This window comes from Ovis canadensis, chromosome 23 (assembly GCF_042477335.2).
Source record: "Ovis canadensis isolate MfBH-ARS-UI-01 breed Bighorn chromosome 23, ARS-UI_OviCan_v2, whole genome shotgun sequence".
Classification (NCBI taxonomy): Eukaryota; Metazoa; Chordata; class Mammalia; order Artiodactyla; family Bovidae; genus Ovis; species Ovis canadensis.
The window spans coordinates 25,063,652-25,085,416 of NC_091267.1; positions in this window are offsets into that span (position 1 = coordinate 25,063,652).

Genomic DNA, 21,765 nt, shown 5'->3' on the forward strand with positions numbered 1-21,765 from the left:
ATGGACTGTAGCCTATCAGGCTCCTCCATCCATGGGAATTTCCAGCCAAGAGTAATGGAGTGGGTTGCCATTTCCTTCTCCAGGGGATCTTCCCGACCCAGGAATCAAACCCAGGTCTCTTGCATTGCAGGCAGACGCTTTACCGTCTGAGCCAGCAGGGAAGCCATGTAAAATGAATCAAAAAAATTCAGAGTACCTTGTTCTTTGGGACTTCCCTTGCAGTTCAGTTTGGTAAAGAATCTGCCTGCAACTCAGGAGACCCCGGTTCAATTCCTGGGTCAGGAAGATCTGCTGGAGAAGGGATAGGCTAGGCTATCTTGTTCTGTAGGATACTTCCCTACTCAGGGTACCATGTTTTTGTTAAGAGTTATCAGTGACGGGATGTCAAGTGATAATGCTTGAACTATTGTGGAATCCAGAGAAAAAAAATTTGCTTCCTCAATTTTGAGGAAGTTATGGTTAAAATTTTCTGTTAAAACACAACTGAAGTAACTGTGATCAGCATGTGTTGACAATTGTATTATTCTTACTATCTGATTGCTCTAGGATGAATATATCTCAGAATGACCAACATGGGGATGTCATCTATAATTATAGGAAATTTGACTTCCTAGATAGTACATTCAAAAGCAGAGACATTACTTTGCCGACTAAGGTCCGTCTAGTCAAGGCTGTGGTTTTTCCTGTGGTCATATATGGATGTGAGAGTTGGACTGTGAAGAAGGCTGATTGCTGAAGAATTGATGCTTTTGAACTGTGGTGTTGGAGAAGACTTTTGAGAGTCCCTTGGACTGCAAAGAGATCCAACCAGTCCATTCTGAAGGAGATCAACCCTGGGATTTCTTTGGAAGGAATGATGCTAAAGCTGAAACTCCAGTACTTTGGCCACCTCATGCGAAGAGTTGACTCATTGGAGAAGACTCCGATGCTGGGAGGGATTGGGGGCAGGAGGAGAAGGGGACGACAGAGGATGAGATGGCTGGATGGCATCACTGACTCGATGGACGTGAGTCTGAGTGAACTCCGGGAGTTGGTGATGGACAGGGAGGCCTGGCATGCTGTGATTCATGGGATCGCAAAGAGTAGGACACGACTGAGTGACTGAACTGAACTGAACTGAAGATATTAAGGTTATAACTTCAAATGTGTTAACAAAAATCCATTTGACTCAACAATATATTGAAAAAGTCTCATTCATTTCTCAGACACCAAGTCCTGATACTGAGAATACACAGTTGAATAATACAATATTTCTAAAAGCATACAGTCTAGTGGAAGATTGAGCCTACCAAACAAACACTCTTATTGTTTGTAACAAGCTTGTCCAAGAATAGATGGAATTACAGAAATCCTTGAGGAATGGGGTAAGCAGGCCGTCAAGAGTGTGTGACACCTAAATCTTTTGATAAAGAAGAGTTAAATATGGTAGACCAAGACTTCCACTATAAGCAAGTAGAACATTAGCATAAAATATAAAGATCATGTCTAAGACATCAGAAAATTGCTGAAACCAGAATAATTAGAGATGCCAGTTTTCCAGAGAGAAGGGAGCTTCTGAAAACTGAGCTGACTTTCACAGAAGTGTATTCCCAGAGAGGATTTGCTGACTAAGCCTTTATGTGGGAGGCTGAAAATGTTAGCTATGCTCTCAGGGTGGTCTGCTGCTGAGAGGAAAAAAATGAGCATAGCTTTTGGTGATCTCAGGGAACTGGGAAGAGAAAATGGAAACATGATGCCTTCAAATGTATAGATTTCTCCTCTAAAGCTGTAAGGAGGATGAGGAGGCAAAAAAGGCTCAACAGAAAGCCTCTGTAAAGCAGAATATAACAAGTCTAACCTTGTTGAGGAGATCATGACTGACTTTGTTTAATGTTCAATATACTATCTCGAAGACAACACTAAGTGCTCATCTGAGGACACAGAAGGGACTATTTCTCATGGGAAGATAAACCAGAGCTAGAACTATATGTTTTCCAAACTGCAAGCTCCAGTTCATAAAATCCAAAACCAAGGGAAGAAAAGGGATGATTGAAACAAAGCCAGAGATAATCCTATAGATATTCAGTTAACAAACATAAGATTAAAGGAACTATGATCAAACTGTTACAAGAAAATTAATGAAAAGATTGGGAAGGTAAAGGGATGATAAATTATACTGGAAAATTGAAATACTCAAAAGGAATATAATGGAAGTCTAGAATTGAAAAGATTAAAGTTTTAAAACTGATAACTCAGATGGATTTAGCAACAGGTTAGACACAGCAGAACACAAGCTTAGTGCTCTAGAATACATGTCAACTTCTAGAGAAACATACTAAAGAAAAGAAAGTAAGGAGGGTGGAAATTACAGAAAAGATAAATTTTGGACACAGAGAGAATGCATAGTATGCCTGCGATTTCTGTTCCAGATGGAAATTTGTGAGAGAAAGGGGAGGAAATGATATTTAAAGAGTTCGTGGCAGAGAAATTCCCCCAAATAAGGAACATATCATGGAGGAGGTCTCCAGAGTTGGACTCCCAACGAAAGACATATTGCAGTATTCATACCCTCTGGTACCCTTCTTAAGTAAATATTGGCCAGAACTGTGCTTTTATATATAGCTGACTTATGAACAATGTGGGTGTAGGGGTGTCAACCCCCTACACATTCAAAAATTCACATATAAGTTTACAGTCAGCCCTCCATACCTGTGGTTCCATGTCCATGGATGCAACTGACTGGTTCATGGAGTACTGTAGTATATATTGTTTGAAAAAAAACATCTAGGTATGAGTGAACCCATACCTTTCGAACTCATGTTGTTCAAGGGTCAACTGTAGTCAACCAATATATCTTTCAAAAATAAAAGTAAAATGAAAAGTTCACAGAGAAATTCAAAGAGAATTTCCAGCCAGCATTCCTGCATTATAAGAAAATTAATATTGTGTATTTAAAGCAACAATAATGTTCTTCTATGAAGACCCAAATACATGTAAAGCAAAAGTGCCTAAAACAGCATGAGTAAAGAAAAGGGAGTAAATGGAGTTACATGTTGTACAGTTCTTACTTTACTGGGGAATTAATGAAAGTGATATTAATATTCAAGGGCAGTTAATCAAGTATTCATAAAGTATTTATATGTTACTCTGCATGATAAACACTAAGAACTCATAAAATAATGTGTAACTAATAATAGAGAGAAAATATTGACTCTAAAATATCTAACATGAAAGAAACAGGAGAGAAGAAAACATGAAATAGAGGTTCAAAGACAAAATGAATAATAGTAATATAAACATGAATATATAAGGAATTACATTAAAAATAAATACACTAAAAATAGTAATCATAAGACTAGCATGGTCAAACTGAATCAAAGAACAACAGAAACAAATCTATATATGGCTCACCAGCATAGAACTTAAAAACAAAAAGCATGAAATAAATTCAATCATGAAAACACTAACCAAAAGAAAGCTGTTATTGCTATATTTTTATCAGTCAACTTAGATGCTAGGAGAGGAAATACTTCTGTTTCCTCATAATTTATCTTAAAAATATATAAGGCAAACCTGAGAACTGAATGAAAGACAAATCCATATTCAGTGGGATTTTAACAATACTCTTGAAAGAGCTGAGAGAAATAGCAGACATACACAAGAACACAGAAGTGAAAAATGACAATACACACCACGGACTAATTGATATATATAGAACATTTGCTTTTAACTGCACCTGTAATATTAAAAAACTAAACATTTATTTGCTAAGCTGTAAAGGAAGTCTCAATACATGTCAAAACAGTCATATAATTCTTGGTACTTTTTCTAGATCTATAATAAAAGATAACTTGGAAATTCCCAATTATTTGGAAAGTACACTGCATATTACTGATTAACTCATGGGTAAAAGAAATCACTACAGAAATTAGAACTTTAGTGTGGATATGACACATCAAACCTCGTGAAATTGTAAATTATTTAGAGAGAAATATAAAGCATATAATACACATAAACACATATCTGTATATACGAAGATCTGAAAATACCTGATGAATTCTGAGGCTTTTATAATAATTCATGATTGAACATTCACCTCATGAAGCTGGATTTTTGAAAAGTCTATCAAATTAACAGAAATTAGAAAAGAGGAATAAGCAAAAACAAGAGCAGATATTAGTTAAATGGAAAACACAAACACAGCAGAGAGCATGGATCCAGGCCAAACTTTGTTGTTTGAAACTATTAACAAAATTGATAATCCCCTAGCAAGACTGATCACATATAGAAGAAAACATAAATTACTAATAACAAGGAAAATATCATGACTTAGACACCCTAGTGTGATAGGGCAATAAACAAACAATCAGATAACAGACATAAACTGAACACCAAGATAACAAACTGAACACCAAGAAAATAAATGAATTTCACAGGCACAGTTTACAGTGAAAGAAACCAGACACAGCTTTAATACTGTATGATTCATTTATATCAAGTATGAAAGCAGTCAAAACTAACTTACACTGTCAAAAGTGAATGAATGAAATGAATGAATAGTCTTTACCCTTCATAACAGTGGAAGGCATCTTTTGTTGGTGTTGTGGGGGAGAGGGTTCCGGGCACTTGGTATTTTTTGCGCTTTGATCAGAATGCTGGATACATGAATATGCTTACTGTACAAAAGTTAATAGAAATACACTTATGAGTTTTGCACCTCTTTGGTACACATATTAACATACATACAGATAGTATGGATGTCCAAATTGAGATGAATCATTATCTCTTTGGTCATTGCTGGCAGTATCACCTTGTCCATGGTAACTGAATTGTAGCTTTCCTCTGACATCAAAAATAAATCTGTGAGATCACATTAATGTTGCAAACTTTGATTGGTTTTGTATTTTTATTTTGCTAACAATTCTAAGCTTGTAAATATATTAATTTAAGATTTTAATTTAAAATAAGAGGAGCCTGGTGGGCTATAGTCCATGTGGTCACTAAGAGTTGGACACAACTGAGTGATAACACACACACACATACTTTATTAAAAACAAAATTTTCTTTAAACTTTTCAGTGGGGCATCATATTTTAAAATGCACTCATATGACCTGCTCAGTTTAATCTGGCTAATTTTCATGGCACTATCTCATATTTGGAACTAAATACCATATTTCAGTATATTAAGAAAACTAATGTAGAACAATCTTTCAGTTGTGTGAATGGTGAATGTCAAAACACCTAATAAATTCATCATTAGGTTACAGAAAATAATTACATAGCAAAGTTTTTCTTATACTATTATAATTCAGGAGGAATTTATAACTATAAAAAAATAAAGGCCCAAATTTATTGACAAACAAATTTAACCTAATAGCACAATTACCACATGACCCAAATTTATGTGATTATTATGTACACAATATATGTTTATTAAATGTAGCTAAATAAGCAATCATATTACATAAAATTATCATTTTTAAAATAGAAATTATGTTTGAGAGCAGTCAAGATCCTACAAGGCTTTGAAGATTTAATCTTGGAAAAATCTCCATGCTTTCCTCTATGTTTGTGTGTGTGAGTTTTCACTGTCAACAGTAAGCTAAAAATTCACAGACGTGAACGTGAATGATGTACAACAATTAATAGTTAAAGAGCACCTAGTGGATGAATTTGTGTGTGTTGAAACTAGAAGGCCCCATAGGACCATATTTCATTAAGCCAAAGTAGATTTATTCTGTGAGAATCAAATGTTCAAGGATAGTCTTAAATTTTGCCATTCTACAATTAACATCTAATTTGTAGAAGCTTAATAAAAGTGCACACCTCAGCAGAATACATCAATAAAGCAAATTTGTGTTAACAATTAACTTTTAGTCCATAAACCTTTTTGATAATCAGTTATCTGTCAGAGATATAGAGTCGATTAGGTCATAGAGTCTTCTCTCGAGGGGGTTACTTCTAATAGGGAGACACACATTCACTAGCAATTTTTATTGATGAGATGAAACTAACATTTATTTTCTCTATTCTTAAATACTTAAACACAAGTCCTCAATTGGTCAATTTAAGATTACCTGGGAAATATAATTCATGCTTTTCCAGTGTGCCTATGTTGGTCTTTTTGGCAACTTCACTAAGCAACAACATGAAGAACTCAGAATATATTACAAATTATTACCATTTTGAGGGTCACCATTTATCATGTGAATGATATGTAGGAATGATAGTTATTAAAATAACTTTGATTTGTCTTCATGATTTATTGAACAGCAAATACCTTTTGTCTGATTACTGAATAGTTTTCTCAAGATATATCTATCATGGCTGTCTGAAATAACACATCAATCATGTATATTGATCTTAAGAGTTAGATAAGTTAATCCTCAACAAGAAAAGCGAAGGAATAATTAACAACTCCTGGAGAGCATAGCTGAGTCTTAGGAAGCTAGTGCTACATGTAGTGTGAAAAATACATTCAAATATTATGTTTGTTTTTGGAAAACACAAAATTATTCATTTTTATCACACTCACTGCACACAAATACTTCAACGAAGTTGTCATGCCTGGTAGATACAGAACAAAGATCAAATATCGTCTGTTTTCTGTGCTTAGTTGCTCAGTCATACGGCGTAAAAAAATTATAGGGTTCTAAAAAAATTTTTTAAGTACATTGGGACAAAGAAAGAAAGAAAAGTGTGTGTGATATTAGTATTGTGGAATTCAAGCCAGTAATACCTGTTTCCACCTCCAAGGGAGGAGTCCCACCGCATGGAGGACAGCTAAGAACATAACAATGCCTGCCACCAGGAACCAGGGTGTCAAGCCACTGGATGGTTTGGGATAGCCAAGGAAGGCAAGACTTACACAGTGGATGAAACAATGCTTTAGTCACACGGAGGGGAGACAGAGCAGGATTGCCTTCAGCGGTCAATGGCAGTTCCCCGGGGCCAGTGGGTCTCCCCCGGCAGGCTTTTGGGTGATGTTCTGCCCTCACCTACGCAGCAGGCAGAGGACCTGGTTTCTGCCATGCATGGAACTAATGTGTTAATGAGACTGGCCGGATACCAAAGGAAGCACACGCTGAGGATAAATATGAGAACATGGATCTGGAACAGAGAAAGCTATTTCTACACCAGGAAATAAGCCCAGTTCAGACTACAGGGCCCTTTATTTCTAGGTAAGGAAGTGTTCCAGGCTCCACGACCGCTCTTATGCAGGCACCCAGAGAGTCAAAAGATTACAGGGAGGAGACTGTCTTTCCCAGTAAGGACAGACTGGTACTTTCCAAAGTAATAAATAAAATAAAATACAGTTTTCTCAGGGCTGAGTTAAGTCATGCTATACCAATTGGCTGAGGACAAACTGCTTTAAAGAGGGCTTGGAATTCCAAAGATTTATTTTCTTAGATTCTGCATATGCTATTATGTTGAATTATTTCTTGTATGTTTCTAACTTTTTTATCCCCTAATATATTTCCCTAATTATGTCCTAGTACAGTTCAGAGTATATGCCTTAAAGTACTCTAAAAATTTTACTCTTTTAAAAAAAATCACCATTTAGCCCCATTAAACATTACCTCCAAAATGAAGATATTAAAATGATGAGAATTTTCTTCCTTTCCTTTAACATCAAAGAGAATGCAAACAAAATTACTACATGTAAGTGTTTTGTAGCCTAGTGTGTACATACTCTCCTTTCTTGCAAAGAAGAAAAATCTCCCAAATCTAGATATGAGTACATTGTGGTGATATTTACATTCAAATGGAGATAGGATCTTAAAGGGTTTAGCTAGAGCTATTTGCTCATCAGGACAATAGGCCCATCAGGACTCATCCTTTAAAGTATTCCATTTCTTTAGAATAGAATCTAATTGTTTCTTGAATGATCCTTGTGTTTTGCCTCAGCAATTGTGCCTGATAGACCATTCCATATGTTTATAATGTTCTAAGTAGGACGAAAAAATCTTGCAAACATCTGTTATGGGTTGTTCAAAAAAAAAAACAAAAACAAAAACACAAAACTCTCATCTATTTCCCTTGCAATTGTTATATTTCTGGAAACGGGCATCATTCAATTTACACCACATATTAATAAAATAGTATGTGGTTTGATCAATGCATTGTTGGTAGTTTTATTTGAGTACTTTTCATGATATTAAATCCTAAGCTATTAGGAATTAGCATGATCTTGATTTTTCCTCTACTATAAAAATAAAAGAATAAAATAACTATTCTTCATCAATACAAAGGAAGAATTGAAAAAACATAAAGCTGTTATTTGATGGATTAATCAGTCTTTGTTTGTTACAGGTTGTGCAATCCTAGGGGTGAAGAAAATAGAGCCATAACAAAGTAAGGCAAGCAAAATGCTTTTAAAATGGAAGAACTCAAATTACCCCTCATTTCTTTCTTTTTATGCTTTTATTAATAGTAATAATGCATTCATCTTGGCCTTAAACTCCTGATTTTTATTATTATTTGTTTTGAATGTCTAAATATTATTTATATTTCCTTGTGTTAGTAGTATATTTTCATAAGCCACTTCAAACTTTTACAGAAAGAGCCAAAGTATAAACAAGAAGAATATTAATAAGGAAAATGTTATAAACATTTATAACATTTTTAGGACATTTGTTTACATAAACTCATATGACTCTTAACAACAACCTATAGAAATGAATATATTATCTTGCTTTTCACATCACACTGAAAAGCAGAATGAAATTCAGAAGAATGAAACAGCTCCTAATGGCAACATTGGGTAGAATCTAAATCTTTGGGTTACAACAGTGGTGCCCAATCTTTTTGGCAGCTATTTCGTGGAAGACAATTTTTCCATAAACTGAGGAGGGGGGTGTCTGGGGATGATTCATTTCATTTATTGTGTACTTTCTTTCTATTATTATTATATCACCTCCACCTCAGATTATCAGGCAATAGATCCCAGAGGTTGGGTCCCCTGGGTTACAGGATTATTTCTGTGCATTGATCTTCCACATAAAAGTTGTTCAATTTTATATATTTTTATTTAGTTAATATTGACATAACTAGATTCAAATCTATGGTATAGTAGGCTTATCCAATTTTTAAATACATTTTAGTGTATATGTATCCATCAAGGATATAGAACTTATAAGAACTCTGAGGAAATATGTAACACCAAATAAAGAAGGCATTGAGAGAGAAAGGGAAGGGATTTTGAAGCTCAGCCCATATCTTATCTAATTGGCATACTTCATTGGCTAAGAACATCAGGGCCCTACAAATGACAACTGACCAGAACACTCCAGGAAATATTCTTGCATTTTAGTGAGGAAAGTAAACACCAATTCTAGATTTCACTGATTCTCATAGTAGACGATGCACAAACCTAGGTTTGACTTAGCAGTTTAGGCCTTAAGTTCTCTAAATCTATGAACAATTTTCATGATCCTATCATGCAGGACCTACCACGCTTTGCAGGAACAAATAATGGTGGGTTAGTGAGTGCACTTCTTGAAAGTCAGACATGAAGATCTTACTCTCTGAGCAAACACAGATACCATGTGATGCAAGAAGTCAAGAGAGATAAGAGAGAAAAATGGGAAGAGAAAAAAAATGATAGAGAAAAATAGGAACCCAGGGATTATAGTGAGTCAATGCTCTTTCCATATCAGAGAACTTATATTAAATCTTACATTCAACAGACTCTTGTATTCTACATCATTCTGCTTGTCAAAAATAATCTGTAGTACCTAAAAATCACAAAAACCAGTAATTTGCTTTGATGAAAACTAGCAGGATTTATACACATAGTCTCTCAGAGATTTGGTGATGGCAATAAAAGGATTAATTGTCCCTCAACTACTTCAAACTGTACAATACTATATTTTGGGAGGGGAGAGTTATGTTACTAGATCAGGTTGAAACACAACACAAAACATACTATCCCTATGGCCTCAGTTGGAAACAGAGCTCTGGCACTTCCTAGCTGTGTGACTTTAAACAATTCAATCTTCCATTTTACAGAAGCACTGAGGGCATTTAAATTCAGAAATATGCTTGATGACCACACAATTTTCCAGAATCTAAATGCAAGGTCCTTTTATCAAAGGAGGCAGAATTTTCTCTCATTCACTCATCACAAAGATTTCAGTACTTAATTGTCAACACTAGTGGTAAAAATGCCAAATTAAATAAATATAGTCATAAACAGGGCTTCCCTTGTAGCTCAGTCGGTAAAAAATCTGCCTGCAGTGCAGGAGACCTGGAGTTCAATCCCTGGGCTGGGAAGATCCCCTGGAGAAGGAAATGGCAACCCACTCCAGTATCCTTGCCTGGAAAATCTCATGGACAGAGGAGCCTGGTGGGCTGAAGTCCATGGGGTCTCAAAGAGTTGGGCACGACTGAGGGACTAACACTAACACTAAGTAATAAACAAGAATATTTTTGTTTTTTCACTTTAAGAAGCACACACAGAGAAACAATAGTCTACATGCACATACAGAGAAATTTGTTGAATTCATGGAGTATAAGAGCTTCGCCAAGGACAGTGGCAAAATATTGGACCATGATATTCTTCAATAATGAGGCAGGGGACAGTAAATCTGGGGAAGATAGGAAAAGTGATGTTACAAAATACCCCTAGAAGTTTACAAATACAAAAAATGTTTCCTTATGCTTGATCTTGTGTTGTTGATTGAGTAACTTTTTAAATTTTTTTCAGGGTAAACCTCACAGTCATCATCAAATGGCCTGGGGAGTGAAAACAGTCTTAAAATACATTTTCAATATTTTCATAATTATGCCTAAATTCTTCTTGGAAGGAACAAGAACTGTAACCAAGGATTTCTTCTCATAATGAAGTGTTTTCCTTCTTACTGTTCTTTTCATCTCCTTTCCTTTTCATATTTCAGTTAGGAAACGGAAGACCGCCTTCATGCAACATCTCTGGTGTGGAATGCTAACGAGGCAATTTGGGGAGGTAACTGAGCTACAAGCATCACAGCTTCTGTGGGTTTGAAATTTTGGGTGTATGTGCATAATCTCCTCAGTGACATTCACCCTAAACTCTCAGTTCTCAAAGCAAATTTACTCTTTAAAATAAATATTATTATCTTTAAAATAAATATTTTTATCACTATATAAAATAATAGAAGCTTGGTGATAAAGCATATCAAAGACATAGAAAAGTAAAGCAAAATAATCTGCTCATAGTCTTATATTCAAGAAATTTGTCATTCATTTGTGAGTCACACATTTGTTTCTTTAAGAAACATGAGTAGTTTATCCTGTGCCAAGTCCTGTGCAAGAATGGATAGCCCAATCTGCCAGGCCCCCAGGGTGCAGATGTCATTGCAATATGATATATAAATATACTAGTAAAATGCATCTTTTGAGCACCTAAGGACATCCTATATTTGAGAATGTGGCAGAGTACCAACACACTGTAGTGGACTGCATGCGTGAGTGCTGTCACTTCAGTCGTGTCTGACTCTTTGTGACTCTAAGGACTGTAACCCACCAGGCTCCTCTGTCCATGGGATTCTCCAGGCAAGAACACTGGAGTGGGTTGCGATGCCCTCCTCCAGAGGATCTTCTTGACTCAGGAATCAAACCTGTGTCTCCTGCCTCTCCTGCACTGCAGGTGGATTCTTTACTCCTGAGCCACAGGGGAAGCTATGGTGGATGCATTTGCTCTCAGTTCCTTTTCTGAGTTGCTCATTTTGAAAAACTTCCTGAGCTTTATTATGTGTCTGATGCATGCATGATTTCAGTTACTTTGTATTTTCAAACCTTTTCTTGATAAATGGAACTAGTTCTCAAATTTTATTTTGAAACCCATTCCCCTGACATTAAGCATCAAGTTTTAATAACCAGTAACAAATTAGGTGAATCGAGAATGTTTGTGGCATTTAGGTTATTAAGACTTTGGAAGTAAAGTAAGTCATCTATTTGGAACTAAAACATTAGCTCAACCACAACTGCAGAAGACAAATTGAGATCTTGTGAGATAATACTTTCACAAGATAGAAAACTCATTTAAGTTGGTTACACAGGTTTCTGTGGTTTTCTGTTCAGTAGCAAAGTGGGCTCCTCAACAGAAATATTATTAACATAACTAGAATTGGCAGTAGTTAATGTGAGTCCAAACTTAGGTTCAAGTTCTGGCTGTGTGACCTTAAATAACTTCCATAACCTCCATTTCTTCTGTGAAAACTGCAGTCAGTAATACTTTTCGTAAGCAGATGTACAAATGAATACCCGGTGCTCAGGGAGCATGACACTTCAATTGCTCTGCGTCTTCTATCACCCTACCTTTCTTTTCAAGCTGCAACACTAATGCCATAGGATTCCCTGAAAATATCATGTATCACATTTTCCAATCACTGGTATTATGTGACAAAGCCACAGATATGCCCTCAACTCTCAATAAGAACAACCACCACCACCAGAGTAACACAATTTGGACTGTTTTGAAAACTGTTTTCACTATGCATTTTCCAGGCACAGCCTTTTGTAAGAGGAAGCCACCAAGGTTTTTAAAATCTATGTGGAGTTGGAGTATGTTGGTCCAGAAATAAAGTCAAATTCTTAAAAAAAAAAAAAAAAGGTTTATTTCTTTCTATTTTTGTTGTTGCTCCATGATAATGCTTCATTCTTAGTCTTTGGGAACATAAATTAAGCAATCAGGAAAATCTTGAGAAGAAAACTACTAGGTAAGTGAGAGTTGAGAGGGAGAATGCAAATCAAATGAAAACTTAAGCCACCTTCTGGATCTTTCAAAATAAACACTGACCCTAGACAGGTTGAATGAGTGAGACCATTAGAGTTACATATGCTCTATGTGGAGTTTTAAATATTTACTCTTAAATCTAGTTACTTGGCAGCCTGGGAGACAAGCTGCATGTTTTCATATTATTTTCCTGTTTGAGAACAAGGTGCTAAGTTTAGTGACCTCAGTTATTTAAGGCAGTTTTTAGTCTTAAGCTTAATACAACAGTTAGGACTAATATTAATCAAATGACTAATACTTACAGATCTTTTATAATTACTAGACAATGCTATAAATGCTTTGCATGTATTATCTCATTAAACATTCCAAAATGCTACTCATTTGACATGATCTGTATTTCCATTATATAGAAGTAGAAATGAAGGCATGGCTTGTTAAGGAACTTGTCCAGGAACCCCCTGCTAGTCAACAGTAGAAATACATTTCACGTCTACGGTTCCTAACAGAAGAGTCAGCTGTCTTAAATGATTCACAGAGCAGCGGGAAGTGTAAATGCTTAAGAAGCTCGTGAGAAGCCTTTCTCAGATCTCAGCCAGCAGTGAGTGATTTAGGAGAAGGCTGTAGAACCCCTAAGTACACAACAGGCTTTTAGTGCTCCAAAGTCTCCCACTTTTAATGCATCTCGCCTTTCATGTTTCATTGGATCATTTTGGGTAGCTATCAAGCAGGAGTGAAAAGACATGCTCAGTGATGCATGCCTAAATTAGATTTGCTCTTATTGCTTTATTTACCCTGTCATGATAAATCATAACATTTCCATCCTCTGGTTAACTGCATATTAAAATGACATCATATGGCAACACTTTAGTGGGCAGAAAATTAAAAGACTGATTTTTTTCCATGAGCAACATTTAACTTTCAACTCTATTTCCCTCTGAACATATATGGTGGGTTTTCAAAAATCCTGTCCTTTAACCTTGACATCCTTTAAGCCTGACAATAGTCACTGACAGGTAAAGAAATCAGGAGTAGTTATGACAGTCTGGTAAAACAAAATACCAATCAACTCAAGGAAAATTCTGTTTACTGATGAATTTGCTTCATCGTGACAGGTCTTCAAATATATAGAGAGTTATTTTTAATTTTCATAAACTCAAGTGTTTCTACCTTTCTTGATATGCCATAGTTACACACATTGCTCTGTATTTAGCTGATCCCTAACTGTGTATACTGAGCTTCCCAGGTGGTTCAGTGGTGAAGAATCCACTTGCCAATGCCTGAAACTCGGGTTCAATCTCTGGGTCAGGAAAAATCCCTTGGAGAAGGAAATGGCAACCAACTCCAGTATTCTTGCTTTGGAAATCCCATGAACAGAGAGGCCTGGTGGGCTGCTGTCCTTGGGGTTGTAAAGAGCGGGATATAACTTAGTGACTGAACAACAATTGTATAAGCTACCTCTTCCATTCATAATTCCCGTCTCAATCGGTCATCTGAATATTTTAGGGAACTTATATATTACCTTTTCCTAATTATTTTATTTTCTGAAATTATCAAATAATTTATGTATATTGGCATCTTATACAACATGTAATTCTCTGGAAACTTTCCCAAAATACTAGCTTTATTTCCATTTTCCCCAAAATGGTAAGGGAAAGAAGAAGTTATTCACTTAGTAATGTCTGACACTTTCCAACCCCTTGGACTGTAGCCCATCCATAGGCTCCTCTGTCGATGGGATTCTCAAGGCAAGAATAATGGACTGGGTTGCTATTCCCTTCTCCAGGGGAGCTTCCTGACCTAGGGATAGAACCTGGGTTTCCGGCATTGCAGGAAGATTGTTTACCATCTGATCCACCAGGGAGCTAAATGTTAATTCAAATTCCACCCTGTGTAATATATTAACAATGGGAAATTAAAAGGCATGGCTAAACATTTGGAAATTTTTAAAAAAGCAGTGAGAAATGACAAGTAAACAATGGAATCAGCATCTGCCTGTGTTTGTTTGTCAATATATAGGATTCTAGAAGTTGGGTCTCAGTGAACCAAGAAGAAAATATTAAATGTATGAAATAATGTAAATGTTAAACATAGCATGAATGCAAATGATGAAAATCAAATTTAGGTTTTGTGATTAAAGAAGACAAGACAGAAAGAATTAAATCCAGTATTAAAAGGGAACAGCTCTGAATTATTGTAGGGTGGGGTGGGCAAACCAGGGAGAGAAGGGAGTTTGGAGTGTTCTAATTCTCAGGTCCTTGTATTATCCAGAAAGAATAAAAAGACATTATTTATGCTTAAATTTTTTAAGTTAAGTATTAATATTAAAATTCTATAGGCAACTACAAAATAATAAAAATATAGTATGTATAACTCTCATGTTAATTAAGAAAAAATAATTAAACACTAAATGAAAATGCAATCCAAATAAACAGAACAAATGAGGAAAGAAAGGAATAGGGGAAAAATGAGACAGAAAACAAATATTGTAGTAGAAATCAAATCATGTATAACCATTCTCTTGGGTTTCCCTGATGGCTGAGATGGTAAAGAAACTGCCTGCAATGCAGGAGATCTGGGTTCTATCCTTGGGTCAGAAAGATTCCCTGGAGACAGGAATGGCAATCCACTCTAGTATTCTTGCCTGGAGAATTCTATGAACAGAGGAGCCGGGTGGGCTACAGTCCATGGGGTCACAAAAAGTGGGACACGACTGATACAGCACATATAACAGTTATTTTAACACAGTTTAAATGAACTGACATTTTCAATACACATAACAACTGAAATAATTTGGGAAGTTTAAATATAAATGATTAAAGAAATACTTCTAGAGTAAAATATACGATATTTTTATAATGAGATTTAAAAGGTTGCTTTAAGGAAGATAAATTTAAAGAAGGGAAATAATAAATTCAACAATTTTAAATGCAAAACTTATACTTATTAATGAATATCACAAAAGAACAAAAAAACATAATCCACAAACAAGTAAAGTACAATGAACTTATTTTATTACCAAATTATTTATATTTATATCCAGGATATATATATTTTTAAAATATCTTTCTACAAATCAGGAAATAGGGCAAGCAAACCAGCTGAAAACTGAGTAAATGTATAGTTACAATTTCATGGAACTGGGAATATAAGTAATCACTATACATTAGTACACTCTCAACTATTAGGTAAACAAGCAATGCAAAATAAAATTTACATATATCATATGGAGAAAAGGCAGAGGAACCACAGATCAAATTGCCAACATCTGCTGGATCATCAAAAAAGCAAGAGAGTTCCAGAAAAACATCTATTTCTGCTGTATTGACTATGCCAAAGCCTTTGACTATGTGAATCACAATAAACTGTGGAAAATTCTGAAATAGATGGGAATACCAGACCACCTGACCTGCCTCTTGAGAAATCTATATGCAGGTCAGGAAGCAACAGTTAGAACTGGACATGGAACAAGAGACTGGTTCCAAATAGGAAAAGGAGTATGTCAAGGCTGTATACTGTCACCCTGCTTATTTAAATTCTATGCAGAGTATATCATGAGAAATGCTGGGCTGGATGAAACACAAGCTGGAATCAAGATTGCCAGGAGAAATATCAATAACCTCAGATATGCAGATGACACCACCCTTATGGCAGAAAGTGAAGAGGAATTAAAGAGCCTCTTGATGAAAGTGAAAGAGGGAGAGTGAAAATGTTAGCCTAAAGCTCAACATTCATAAAACGAAGATCATGGCGTTCGGTTCCATCACTTCATGGCAAATAGATGGGGAAACAGCGGAAACAGTGGCTGACTTTTTCTGGGCTCCAAAATCACTGCAGATGGTGATTGCAGTCATGAAATTAAAAGACACTTACTCCTTGGAAGGAAAGTTCTGATCAACCTAGACAGCATATTAAAGAACAGAGGCATTACTTTGCCAACAAAGGTCTGTCTAGTCAAGGCTATGGTTTTTCCAGTGATCATGTATGGATGTCAGAGTTGGACTGTGAAGAAAGCTGAGCACTGAAGAACTGATTATTTTAAACTGTGGTGTTGGAGAAGACTCTTGCAAGTCCCTTAGACTACAAGGAGATCCAACCAGTCCATCCTAAAGGAGATCAGTCCTGGGTGTTTATCTGAAGGACTGATGTTGAAGCTGAAACTCCAAAACTTTAGCTACCTGATGCGAAGAGCTGACTCATTTGAAAAGACCCTGATGCTGGGAAAGATTGAGGGCAGGAGAAGGGGACGACAGAGGATGAGATAGCTGGATGGCATCACCAACTCAATGGACATGAGTCTGGGTGAACTCCAGGAGTTGGTGACAGACAGGGAGGCCTGGCGTACTGCAGTCCATGGGGTTGCAAAGAGTCGGACACGACTGAGTGACTGAACTGAACTGATGGCCAAAACCTTAAAATCTGATTGTTTTTAAAAACAATTGTTTTTAAGATTGAGTATCCATGGGATTGTTATCCACATTTGATAGGAGTGTGATAAGATATAGAATCATTAAAATTCAATTAGGCACTGCCTAGTACAGTTGAACATGCACATATACTACAAGCCAACAGTTAAATACAGGCATATATATGAAAAAGTGAAAGTATTAGTTGTTTACTCATGTCTGACTCTTTGTGACCCCATTGACTGTGGCCTGCCAGGATCCTCTGTCCATGGAATTCTCCAGGCAAGAATATGGGAGTGTAGCCATTCCCTTCTCCAAAGGATTTTCCTGACCCAGGGATCAAACCCAAGTCTCCTGTATTGAAGGCAGATTCTTTACCATCTGAGCCACCTGGGAAGCCTATAGATCGACAGATAGATCTATATCTGCATATATCTAACTATGTTTATTTATATAGACAGATATATACACATATTAAAAACATATACATATATAAGTACACACATGTAAACCCTTGTGGGTATAGACACATATACCCACACACAGAAAAAATATACTGAATGTCCATCTTTAGTAGATCCACCTATTTAGGGTTATTCATACAATGAGGTATCATTTACTAATGAGATTTGTGGAAAAAATACTCTGCATCACATTATAACATCATTTAGTCATCACAACTATTTAAAATACCACACTGTATCAATAATTTTAGAGAAATAGGAAATATCTTATTCTTCCACTGAATTCACCATAAGTTAAAACATAAGAAGTGATTACATATATACTCAGGTACAGCAAGTAAAATAATTAGAATCACTCTTTGAATCAACAGTAAGAAACCTGCCTGGTCATGCAACCTGCCAGTTAAAGTTGAATGACATTTCAAAAATAACTTTGAGGAAGAAATGACGCATTTTCCTCTGTCCATTGAAAAAGGGGGTAGTTTCTCACATTTTAGGGACCAGAAAGAGCAGTGGAGATAGTGAGTAATTTTTATTCAGAGTCAGATACAGTTTTCCATGTTATATCATGAACATTTTAACTATTAAAGACGCTAGTATGAAATGAGGGTGATATATCAGATTTAGACAGTCATTAAAATAATTATTTCCACAGAAAATTATTTGATTATTTTTCACAAGCAAATTCTGGCACTGGGTGTTTCCATTATTATAATAAATAAATTTGATGACTTAGAAGTGATCATTTAAGCAAGTTTTGAGTAATACTCAGCAAAAACATTTGCTTTATTATTGGTGAGACAGAGGAAGTGGGTGTACAATTTTCATTTGTATTCAACATATATACTCTTTTGCCAGTTAAATTGTACTTTCCTCCTCCAAATATTGTCTGGAGATTTAACTAGCATTTTATCTACTTTAGCCTGTCCGAAACTACTTGAAATCTCTCATAATTTAAACTTTTGCTTTTTCATTCAGTCAACAGTAAATGCTACTTTTGATTTTGTGTAATATATACTATTAAGAATGAAATAAAGTATAGCATTGTATAGAATCATTTTGGATTATACTATATTCTAATACTACCTTTCCAGGTTTATTTTTAATTACACTGTACTTCTTGTAGTAGAATAATTCATACTACAAATCATTTTGATAAACATTTTGATATCATTGATCAACAAGTAAAAATTACTGTGTTCTTGAATGACTTGCTTTTGTAACAATATTGGGGTGAAACTTCTTTCCTGTAGGGGAAGTTAAAAAAAAATCTCCAAATGTTCAGATGTATAAATTGCCTTCAAAGCCTGGCAGTGAGGAGAGAGGGCGTCACTAAGTGCCTCACTGGCTCCCGGCCATGCGGTGGATGACAGCAGGCTACTCAGCTTCTTGTGGCTTGAGCTCTGATATACATTACAGAGTAAAGATTCGAGCGGAACTATTGATCAGAGACAATTTTCTCTCATAGAGAGATAGGCTTTAGCTACCTTTTGACCTTGCTATTGAAACTAGTCTGTAAGAAAAATGTGCATTTAGCTTCAGGGTTACAGCAGAGAAGGAAAATAGTCCTCAAATGGCATCATTAGATTCTGCAAGAATGTGCTCTGAACTATCATCTGAAATTAATTAATGCAATAGTTTGTGTGTTTAGTCACTAAGTCCTGTTTGACTCTTTCTGACCCCATGGACCATAGCCTATCAACCTCCTCTGCCCATGGGATTTTATAGGCAAGAATATTGGAGTGGTTGCCATTTCCTTCTCCAGGGGATCTTCCCCACCCAGGGACTGAACCCACATTGCCTGAACTGCAGGCAAAGTCTTTACCACTGAGCCACTAGGGGAGCCCTTCTGGGGTCTAATCGCTGTTTCAGTTTTTCCCCACCTAACATAGAAGCTCTATAATGAACTTCAAACTGAAACACTAACTTCGGTTGGTAGTATAATTTTCTACATTTGAGAATAAACATGACTGAGAAAGCTTAATGTTTAGGCTAAGTTTAGGGTTGCCATATCAGCATAGTATTGAACACTTTCTTGTTCTCTAAGATCACAAACAAATCTTGCCTATTTTAATATTAATATAACTATCCTGTGATAGTGAGAAAAATCTGGTCCAGAACATGAACTTGGAAATTAATTTCTGGACTGAGCTATGGAAAGATCGTGCACATGGGATGTTCCCGGCACCCTTCACAAAGCTCCATGTTCCATCATGCATTCCAGCTAGCACGGATTTTTGAAGCTAGGCTTGTTTCTCTGCCTGCCTGACTTCAAAACTCAGGAGGAAAAGATCCTCGAACATGCAAATCCAAACCCCAGGGCAAAGCAAACCCCAAACTACTCTTCTCTTGAATTAGTTCAATCCACTCTCTAGAACTCTGGCCGAATGAAATGCTGGATCTTTCCTTGGAGACAGGAAGCAGAAAGAGCACAAAGTTCTAATAGGAGCCAAGTGTTGTTAGTCACTCAGTCATGTCCAACTCTTTGCAACCCCATGGATTGTAGCCTGCCAGGCTCCTCTGTGCATGGAATTCTCCAGGCAAGAATATTGGAGTTACTTGCCATTCTCTTTTCCAGGGGAGCTGCATGACCCAAGACTGAAACTGGGTCTGCGGCATTGCAGGCAGATTCTTTACCATCTGAGTTACTAGGGAAGTCAAACAGGAGACAAGCATGTGGTCATTTCTTTTTAATTTCTTTTTTATTTTTTTATTATTATTTTTTTTTCATGTGGTCATTTCTATGGGAAAATTTGATCTAAAAGCAAAAACCAAGACACAAAGTATTCTGTGTCTGTTTTTTTTTTTTTTTGCATTTACCACTTCAGCTTCCACAAAGCACACATCCACAATGTTAATTAGATGAATATGTAAATTAACATTTAGGTTAGTTCTAGGAAGGCAACCAGGGACATGGGAATTTACTTGCCCAATAATGTTAATAATATAATAACTCACTGGACACGTTTATTTTAGTGTAGTGCTCATACGACACATTCCACAGGGTCCTACTTCCAGTAGTTTTCCTTTATTAAGGCACTCAAAATAGATACAGTTGAAAAAGTTAAGATGGTTAGAAATTAGGTAATGACCTTTCTCTCAGTTCAGTTCAGTTCAGTCGCTCAGTCGTGTCCGACTCTTTGCTGCTAAGTCACTTCAGTTGTGTCCGACTCTGTGTGACCCCATAGATGGAAGCCCACCAGGCTCCCTCGTCCCTGGGATTCTCCAGGCAAGAACACTGGAGTGGGCTGCCATTTCCTTCTCCAACTCTTTGCGACCCCATGAATCGCAGCACGCCAGGCCTCCCTGTCCATCACCAACTCCCGGAGTTCACTCAGACTCACGTCCATTGAGTCCGTGATGTCATCCAGCCATCTCATCCTCTGTCATCCCCTTCTCCTGCCCCCAATCCCTCCCAGCATCAGAGTCTTTTCCAATGAGTCAGCTCTTCACATGAGGTGGCCAAAGTACTGGAGTTTCAGCTTTAGCATCATTCCTTCCAAAGAACACCCAGAACTGATCTCCTTTAGAATGGACTGGTTGGATCTCCCTGAAGTCCATGGGATTCTCAGGACCTTTCTCTACTTATATTTATTTTCTTGTCTGAGTTCTCAGAATGTGCTCAAATTATCTGTCTTTAACATTTTCAGCAATTTTGTTAAGATTGCTCTGTTTGTAACAGAGTTAGCAATTTTTTCTATTCTATCTATGCTGCTCACCTAATCATTTCAGAAAACACAATTTTCCTCATTAACCTCTTTGCATAAGGTCTTATTAAGAAATGACAACAGTAGAGATTGGGTGCGTTCAGAGTGGTATGGCCATAGACAACCCAGAGGGATGGTACAGGAAGGGAGGTGGGAGGGGGTTCAGGATGGGAAACACGTGTACACCTGTGGCAGATTCATGTTGATGTATGGCAAAACCAATACAATATTGTAAAGTAATTAGCCTCCAATTAAAATAAATAAATTTAAATTTAAAAAAAGAAAAAACAAACAAACAAAAAAGAAATGATAACAGGGAGATAACCAAGAATTAATTGTAAGGTTTGTGGAAATAAAAGAAATTTGAAGTTCGATACATATCAAACGAGCTGGGTCACTTCAATACCCCGACTCTTACCCTGTCAATCCCCAACCCAACCCTGCACCGGAGTTGTTTCCACTGTTCTTTAGGAGCAAAAAATGCGAGTCAGTC